Genomic DNA, 10,040 nt, shown 5'->3' with positions numbered 1-10,040 from the left:
GCATTCATCATTAGAACTGTGCTTCTTGCTTTTTATCTGTTAAAAGCATCTAATCACAGAAATCCCCCCCGAGGATTTTTGTGAAGGATAAATTAGCTGATGCTGCAAAGCTTTTAAAACAGCGTTTGGTATAGAGTAAGATTTTGATTTTTATTTTTAAATATTATTGATGTGACTACTCACATATTTGTGAATTCCTCTTCCAACTGAGGAAGGTGCCTTTGAATCATTTTGTATATTCCATGGCTTTCTTTCCAAAGCAACGAAAAAGCATTCGGGAGAAACCAGGCTATCACTGCTTCTGGGCTGTTACACGCAAAGGTTCTTCCCGCCAGTTGGGAGAGGGGGACAAAGATGCATCAAGCAGCTTCTTAGACTCTCCTTGGCGATTGGGTTGTACAGCAAATGTGGAGAACACCCCCCTGTTTCTGATATTGAGTGCCACCTATCCCTAAGCTCATGATAATAATAAAAATAAAGAAATAATGTTATAGAGATGCTGTATTGGAAAAAAAAACATTTCCAAAATCTTCATACCTGTTGTGTCCAAAGCTAGAATACTACACACCTACTTCTTTGTCTATCTGTCCACCCACCCTGCAACCTACAGCAGTGGCTTAGTGCACTGGGGGCCCGAAAGGCTAGGCTTGCCCAGTTAGCAAAGTGGATCACAGAGCTTTCTGCAAACATTTTTGTCAAAGTGAGATAGAAAATGCCAAGGTTTCTAACTCAAGAATGCTGCTAAGATTTCAGGAGCTTCCTTCCTTTCACAAGAGATGGTTCAGGGAATTTCCCACGAAGAGAGAAATAGAAGACTGAAAAGTAAATAGTCAAGAAGCTCCAATTCGGAGAGGGACAGGTGGGAAATGGGTCTCCACGGTGTCTATGCCACATCCAGTCTAAGCTGACGGGGGGCTTCACAGGACACTGGGCACCCAGCCCCCAGGCCTGGGTCGTCAGCTCGTCGCGCTGCACTGGGCAAAGCTCTGACTTCTCTTTTTCTTGCGTCAGCCTCTTGTTTAGGGTGAAGGGAAAAGCCACATGGCTTCTGACAGCTCCACATGAAACTATCTGAGCGACACTTGAAAGGATCTTTGCTCACTTTGGTCAAACACTGGACCTAACTCTCAACAGTGGCCCCGCATTTTCACTCATCAAACTTGTTGCAGCCAGGACGTTAGTGCATGAACCCCAGGGGCCAGCTGGACAACTGGGAATGAAGCTTCTCATACAGGATGCCCACAGGCGTTCTTTCCAAAGAGGAATGGGGAATGACATCTGTGTATCACATCCTGTGTGGCTGGCTGTCTGTAATTTTTGGTCCCTTGTCCCAGATGAGGGCCACCATGAGGAGACACAGCAGAGAGACACTCAGCCCCACATAGGTGATCACAGTCAGCACAGGGGCCTCCTGGATCCAGCAAAAGAAAAGAGATATCAACTCATTTTGGACCTTCGTATTCTTTAATAAATTTACTATTATTGTAAATAGGATAAAATTGTTTAATTATTATATATTCTTGATCTGGACTACCATTCAGTCCTTAAAAAATTATGTTTTCAGACCACTTATGGATGTCAGAAAGTGTCCATGACAATGTTAAATTTACAAAGCAGTATATATACTACATGGATCAGGGTCTCTCAATCTCAGCACTATTGATGTTCTGGGCTGGATAATTCTCTGTCGTGGAGGGCTCTCCTCTGCATTGTAGGATATTTCGCAACACCCTTGGTCCCACTAGATGCCAGCAGCACTCTCCCCACCAAGTGGTGACAACAAAAAATGTTTTCTGCAATTGCCAAATGTCCTGGAGATGGTGAAGTTGTCCCCAGTTGAGAACCACTGATATGGAGTATGGTCACACAGTTGAAAAAGAATACACGCATAAAACAACACGATTTATTTTTTAAGTTAATTTCCATTATCTCTGGATGGTAGAGATATTTCTTGTTCTTTGTAATTTTCTATATTTCCCATTTTAAAACCAGGAAGCATACATTTTCTTAATTAAATAAAATCAGTATATATTTAAATCCTCCACTGAATATAAGTTTGGAATAAGATTCATTTTATTAAAAAATTAATTATCAGACTCTAATTGCTTAGTAATACACTTAAGACCTTACCTTCATCACACTGGATGCCATAAGCACTGCAAAACTGGAGAGGCGACTGCAGGAACATACCGTTTGCATCACAGTATATAAGATGACATGACAGCCTTCATTGAACCAAACCATTTTGTGCCAATAGATACATAGAGGCCTTTCAATTTCATTTTTCCCCTGAAAAGAGAATAATAGCCTTGTTATATTGTATTTTACAATCACTTCAGTCAGTATATGTAATATATGTATCACTATATGTAAATCTATCAGAGTTAACAATTTATGTATATTTGAGGGTAAAACACAGCTATAATTGCTGCTGCCTGTTGTTGATTGAATAATCCCTCCCACATTTGCTCCCTCCCTCACGTATCTAATTACTCCTTGACTATAACTGTGTCCTATGAATCCCAATCTTATCTTTTTACGAATAACTTCAACAGAACTTCTAGCCCAAGAGATGGAAAACTATGACCCTTGGCAGATGTGACCCACTGCCTGTTTTTATATGCCTGTGAGCTAAGAATTGTTTTTACTGTTTCAAATAGTTGAAAAAAATAAAAGAACAATATTTCATGACACTTGAAAATTGAACAAAATTCAAATTTCAGTGTCCATAAACAAAGTCTTGTTGGAACACGCCTATTTGTTATGTAGCTGATGTTGCACTACAGTGGCAGCATTGAGTCATTTTGACAGAGACCATATGGTTAGCAAAGCTGAAAGTAATTACTGTCTAGTCTTTTACTAAAAAAAATTAGCTGATCTTTGTTTGAGCCCACCAGCTGTGAGTGATCAGCTTTAGACCAACAGGAGAACTTTGCATCCAAAGTGGGGAAAAGAATTATTCTTTGTTGAAAACCTGCCAAGCGCATCAACTATGTTATATCATTAAGTTGCCACAACAGCCCTGATGAGGAAACTAAATCTCACAGAGCATCAAAAACTTGCCTGGGTGCCAGCCCTGTGGTGTAATGACGAAGTAGGGTGGGCTCCGCTTTGGCTTCCTGGGTTTGCAGGTTCAGATGCCTCAGTTTTCTGTTACCTCCAGTGTCTTCTCCAGCAGTGGTTGTGCAGTGAATGCTCACCACTTCCATTCCAGCCCTCAGGGTGAACGTCTTTTTGGACCCTTTACAGCCTCCTTTAATGGACAGGGTTTCAATAGCTGAAAGCCAGACATTTTGTTATGAAGATTGATATCTACTTATATTAAAAATTCACAGCACTGGGGCCGGCCCGGTGGCGCAAGCGGTTAAGTGCGCGCGCTCCGCTGCGGCGGCCCGGGGTTCGCTGGTTCGGATCCCGGGCGCGCACCGACGCACTGCTTGGTAAGCCATGCTGTGGCGGCGTCCCATATAAAGTGGAGGAAGATGGGCACCGATGTTAGCCCAGGGCCGTCTTCCTCAGCGAAAAAAGAGGAGGATTGGCGGATGTTAGCTCAGGGCTGATCTCCTCACAAAAAAAAAAAAAAAAAAAAAAAAAAAAAAAAAATTCACAGCACTTTACACATTACACAGAGTGAGTTTCATTGTATGTGACACCACCACCACCAACAGAGCAGAATCACTAGGTAAAGTGAAAAAATTACAAAGGAGCTTCAAACAGTTATCTTTGTAAGTGAGTTTGTTGGTCTCATGTGGGGAAACAATACACTTGAGGGAACAAAGTAGATGAAATGAGGAATGTGTGTGAGGGAGATAAGAAACAGGAAGTAGAATTCAAGTTTGAGCTGGATGCTCTGTCATTTTCACTATAATCATTTCAAGAGAAAGAATTGGAAGAGGCTCTGCTATACCCCACCACTCTATAATCAATGTGCAGATGGAAAATATAGGCCCTTGTCTTGCCATTTTACCTATTTTGGTGAAAGATAAAGACATTTTAAGCAACTTTACATGGAGATGCTGGTAATAACACACAGTGAGTTTAGGTCATTTTGGTCTTCGTCACAGTGTTGAATCCCTTCCTTCTGTATCTCTGAGACTAAGGACACTACATTCAGCTTCATTTGCAAGTTTCTCATATGTTCTGCACATTCCATTACCATTTGGTCATGCCTTTATTTCACGATTTAACCACAGTGTCCACCTACTGCTAGGCACAGGGAAATAAAGGAAACAGGACTTGAAGTGGGGCCCTACCCGTCTCAGCTTTGTCTGTGGCCTCAAAGGCCCAGAAGAACACAGTGGGACACATGTGTCTCCCACATCCAGAAATGAGGGGCCGAGCACCTGTTCTGGACATGGCTCTTGATACCCAACAGGAGGTTTCCCAGCACTGGCGATGGCTGCCTGCAATCCCCCTCTCTATTAGAGCTTGAGATTGGAGAAACCAGATAGGACTCTAGGGGGAAAAGTTGAAGGTGTAAATGAATGTACTTTCCCCTCCTGTCACATCAACTGAGCAATGTTTCATGGGGACTATGCAGAGAGCATCTATCTGTTACCTGGAGATTGGAGAATGTAGAGATTGGAGTCTGACTCTCACCAAGGGAAGCCTGAAGTGTTTCCTGGATGAGATCGAAGATGCCCTTGCCTAATAGCAGAATAATGAGTATTGCAGTGGAATCGGGATGCAAAGGTGCAGAGTCCTGGGGAAGGAGATTCAGATCTGCAAATAGGAGCTAGACTGGAGCCCATGTTAGAAGGAATCCTACTAAGGGAGCTCCCCGCAGGATGAGAGGATCCTGCTTGAGTAGCTCAGAGGCTGAGGGGAGGGGTCTAAGATGCCGACTGGGGGAGTGGCCTTGGGACATCTTGGGATGCCTGCAGGTCTCTTGCAAGAGGAGTGCCAAAGACGCCCCATGAGAGAAGCAGCCTTGTACAGTTTAAAAGTTGAAAATGTGATTACCAAAACTGACTCAAATAGAAAATAAAGAGAGAATATTATACAAATGTTGCCATGTGGTTTCAAGAGAACATCTGAGAAAAAAAATTCCAAATATCCACCAGGCCTGGAAGAATTTACATGGGGCATTGCCTGCACGCCAACTTGCCCAGGAACAAGGTCTCCTGAGCTGGTGTGAATGGAGAGCAGAGGGCGAAAAGAAAAGCATTTAGCCTCTCGTCCTGCAATGAGGAACAGGCTCTCCCTACAGCATCCATGTGCCTGAAGCTGCGGGGACGCATGAGCTGAGCTTGACTTCCGCCCCCAGGATATTCACCCCAGACCTTCCCTGACAACACACGTGTTATTATAAATAACATGTCAATACATTTGAAAATTAGATGAAATTCACAAATTGCCAGGAAATGAAAGTTACCAAAACTGTCTCAAGAAGAAATGAGAAATCTGAATAGTCCCATATCTAAAGAAGAAACTGAATCCACAGTTTAAAACATTCCCACATTTCATCGTGGCTAACACCTCTGCTGGCAAATTCCACCAAACATTCAGGAGAGAAATAATACACATTGACTCTAGCTCTTCCACAGAACAGGAAAAATGGGAAAAACTTTTTGATTCATTTTGTGAGAATAGCTTAACTTTGCTACAAAAATCTTACAAGGTCATTACAGGAAAGGAAATTTACAAGCCACTTTTTTTCTGGAACTAAACTCATGTATTCCTAAAAAAAATTAACCTTCCAAATCCAGCTATATTTTTGAAGGAGGCCACATCATGACCAAATTTGCTTTATGCATTGCCATTCAGTGTGCTACTTCCTGAAAAAGGAGAAATCATAATCTGGGTAACTGCGGTTATTATCTATTATATATATCATGTATAATCTACTAAAATAGAACTGGTCATGTTCTTTTTGTTGGCCTGGGTGGAGTTAAGACATGTGTACACTTTTTGATAACTTATCAATCTTTGCACTTGGATTTGTGCTCTATTCTGATTGTATGTCATATTTCAACAAATATGTTTATTAAAAAGAGAAAATGAAAGCACAACAATGAATGAAAACCATAACAGTTATTCAATTGAGGAGTGCCCAGAGGACTAACCAGAAAGTTTGGGGAAAACAAAGCGAAACAGACCTAACAAGTTAAAATGCAGAGTTATTTAGAGTCAATACAAACCGGAAATTTACCTTATTGAAGGTGAAATTGCAGAGATACACACATGTGCATGTGAGTATTCTATCATGTATACATACATGTATATGCTATACATAGGTACATGCATTATATATATGTATGAGTGTTTGTGGACACACATGCACATATGCATCTCTCTCTATATATAACTTATAGGGGGTATATATATGTGTGTGTGTGTGTGTATTTATATATATATATATATATATGGCTGCTCTGGAGAGGGAGGGAGGGACAGATGTTTACTGACCACCTACAAGGTTTCTCAAACTTAATTTTTCCAACATTTGAAATGTCATTTTTTTAAACTTCACATATGTTTCAATAATACATTTGTATTTTAATGTGTTATACCAGTATAATCTCAGCATTTTTAATTTGTTCATTAATGGCAGAATTCTCCAGCCCGTATGCATTCTCTTGATGCTGTGATGTAATAGGCTGGGCGCTGACAGCCTCCCTTTTGTATTCCAGAGGTTGTGTGAAACCTCGAGTTTGTGGTCTCTCTCTGGCCTGCGGATTTGGACCAAGTTTCTGCACATGCTCACTAGCTGTTCTCCAAAATTCACTCTAACCACCACTGTTGGGAGCATACACAGGGAAGAAGCCCTAGGGTGGAGGTGTGTGCATGTGAGGCACGCAGAACACTGGGGGTGCCTAAGGGCCAGCTGGGGAGATGCATGGGTGAGGCATACCCCACAAGTCGTGGGAGACTTCTTGATGGAGTGCTCAGTGCAGTTACAGGAGCCACATCCTTTAAAACTCTCTAAGAGTACCTAGCTGCCAATGCCCCCAAACTCTTCAACCCATCCACACTCATATTTTTGTGCTCCAACAGAGGGCTGGAACTTCTCTTCTTGAAACCTGGACTTCCACAAAGGCCCTCTCCTCTGTGTGTCATGATCTAAGACAGTGTTTTCAGGGGTTTCCATGCAGCAGCTGAAAGGAGCTTGAGCTGGTTCACGGGCCACTGCAGGGTCCAGAGCTGGGACCGAGGTCTGTCTGCCTATTACCAGAGGCATGGCTGGGGGAGACTCCCTCTGGGTCCCTTGGCATATGGTGCTGGATCCCACTTCTCCCACAAAGGCACTTTTGTCTATGGATGGATGCCAAAGCATTGTAAGTGCAGGAGTAGAAAAACAGGAGGTGTCTTATTCCACAATGATGCTGATGTCACTCTCCTTCTTTGAATTACAGAGATTCCAATTTGACTCAGTTTTTCAGGAGCCTGTTATTTGCCTACAATTCTCTGCAACCTCAGACCCTCCCAGACCCACTCTATGAAGGACATAGAAAGAATGTTCTCAGATCTACTTACAAGGGCCAGGCAAATAAAAGCCAACAAATTGGTTCTGGTCATTCTGCTGGGAACAGAGGGCAGTGGACGTCTCATACATTCTGGTTTGGAAGCAAGACTTCTTGTTCTCTGTGGATGAAGAAACAAGAAAAGAGAGCCTGTGGTAGGTAAATACATGCTTGATTCATCTGAAAAGCTCATCTCCTCCCCTTCAACTTGAAGGTTAGTGTAGGGCGAGAGCACGGGTAGTTTCCACTGTTCACCATCTCCCTTAATATTCAGAACAGAGAATCAGTTTTATTTTGGGTGGCAATTCAACAAATTAAAGATAAAATTCCTAACCCCTCTTGCAGATAAGAGTGACCAGACTAAATTCAGGCCAATGATGTGTGACAAGAAGTATGGAGTGGGGGTTTGTGGAGGCTGCACAGATGGAACTGACATAGATGGGAGGTTGAGCATTAGACACATGTGACACCAATCCACAGGTGTTGTAGGTATTATCTCATATACACCTGACGATGTTCCCAGAAAGCTGTTTTTAGCACCATCCCCATTGTGCAGGTGGGGAGACTGGGGAGATCTTGAGAGGCACAGTGGCTTTTCCAGGACACAGAACTGGTAGGATAAAATAGGTGTGACTTCAGCTCTGTCTCCTCAAAGCTGGCCACTGGTTCCACTCCCAAGGAGCTGTGGGGAGGGTGGTGATGGATATTTGTGTACAGTGATGGAGATGACATGGGCAAGGAGGGAGAGTAGCCAACAGCCTAGCGGGGGCTTTGGGTGGGTCTGATTGAAGGAAGGGGCCAAGTAATAGAACCTTGAAGAAGTGACCTCACTTCCTTGGTGACAGCCCCCAACAGAACTTAGAACTCTGGTTACCAGGCACCCACATTGTAACCACAGCCTCCTGTCCAGTTCATTTGAGTGGAGACACTCGACACAGCAGGATGTTCTCGTGTTGTCCCGTGACTTTCCGAGGCTCTGGCCCCCGGAAAGCCAAGAATGAGAGCATGTTAAGTCGCTTTAGACATTGGCTCAGCCCTCACCTCGAATGTCTGTGGCCTTTTGGCAGGAGGAACCATCAGGTAACAGCGTAGCCCAGGGCAGGCCACTCTAGATCAGGCCACAACTGTGATCCCAAATGGACAGCCCCACACCCCTTGACCCTCTTTGTGTGTGTGTGTGTGTATGTGGGAGGTGGAGTTAGAGAAGGTAGTATGAGGAGGAACCACCCTGAGCAGGAGCAGGTAGCTAAATGGTGGAGATCTGGTGGTGTGTCATGTTCATACTGAAGATCTTGGCTGCAGGAGAGGATGGTGAGTGCTGGGGACCAAGCTCTTCTACCCACATGTGAATCCCAGGCCGTCGAGGTGTCATCACATTCCTTCCCTGATGGAGACTATGCAGATGCCCCTCTGTGCCTGAACTGTGGTGGGGTTTCCCTCTGTGGTAAAGTCCAGGCAGGCCCCTGATGCCTCCTGGCCTGACTTCTGGGCACTGTCACTGCAGAGCTGCACCCAAGTGATGGTTGAGGAGCTGGTAGATGGTTTCCAGTTCACCATCTCCCTGGAGAGGACACAGGTACACCAGTCCATCAATGAAGAGGGCTGGTCTGAAGTGAGTGTTGGTGCAGAGGGGTCTTCATGCCCAGGACTCTGAGATGACCAAGGCACTACTAGAATGCAGACTCAAATCTGAGTCTCCTCTGGAACCCCCCAGGGTTTTTTCATTAGAGTGCTCCACAGTCCCACTCCCAAAGCACTCTGGACCTCCACTCCTTCCCACCAGCTACACAGGAGGGTAGAAAGTCACCTCATGCTCCCGCTGGTTCACCATGATGTCATTGAGTGTATGTACCTCCTCCTCTCCCTCAGTGTGAGGATGAGTCCACCGTGAATTTCAATGAGGCCTGCAGGATGCGGGCCCTCCAGACAGGCGTGATGGAGAAGATGACAGAGTCCATCGCACCAGCTTTCCTGAGGAGGAACATCTCTAGCTTCACCACCTTCATGGTCAACTACTCGGCCTTAGACACAACCCACCAGGTCCTGGACCAGCTGTTTCCTAGGTGAGTGGCCACTCCCTCCTCAGCACAGTGGTGACTCTACCCCCTGCCAGCTGTGTGTCCTCGGAGTGTCACCAAATCTGAGCCTCAGCTTGCTCCTCTGAAAAGTAGGGTGGGAGAGGATAAATTTCATGGGGATCTTGTAGGAACTAATGGGATCAGCCATGGCGGGTGCTTACCTGGTGCCTGGCTCTGCAGAGAGGGCTGTGGACGTGCTGTGGTTGTTCATGGTGTTTATTTCTCTCTTCCCCGTGAAAAGTAGTCTGCCTCACCCATCTCTGAGATGCGGCCTTTCTGAGTTTGGAAAAGCACATGGAAACCACCCTGTCAAGGAGTTGGAGATTCCATCCAGCTGGTCCTGGTCCTTTTCCTTGGGGTAGCCAGTCAAGGATCTCTGGGGCAGCAGAGAGGCCCTAGGTCCACTCAGGTGTCTGGGATGGTTCTGGGTGGACTACATTCATTCAAACATGTAGATTAAGCACCTATGCATGCAGGACATTTGGAGACAGTAAACCCA

General features: G+C 44.6%; 1 long non-coding RNA gene across 1 annotated transcript; it reads right to left on the bottom strand.

Moving 5' to 3' along the window:
• Positions 1-2,978: 2,978 nt before the first annotated feature.
• LOC131402240 (uncharacterized) lies at positions 2,979-9,790 on the bottom strand. Its single transcript, XR_009218446.1, has 3 exons — positions 9,703-9,790; positions 7,477-7,584; positions 2,979-3,277 (listed from the first exon to the last, which is right to left on the bottom strand). It is a non-coding gene; the product is annotated as an uncharacterized LOC131402240 (long non-coding RNA).
• Positions 9,791-10,040: the final 250 nt, after the last annotated feature.

The sequence above is a fragment of the Diceros bicornis genome, assembly GCF_020826845.1.
Source record: "Diceros bicornis minor isolate mBicDic1 chromosome 35 unlocalized genomic scaffold, mDicBic1.mat.cur SUPER_35_unloc_1, whole genome shotgun sequence".
NCBI lineage: Eukaryota > Metazoa > Chordata > Mammalia > Perissodactyla > Rhinocerotidae > Diceros > Diceros bicornis.
The sequence above is the reverse complement of the archived record's forward strand: the minus strand, read 5'-3'. Positions and strand labels throughout refer to the sequence as shown.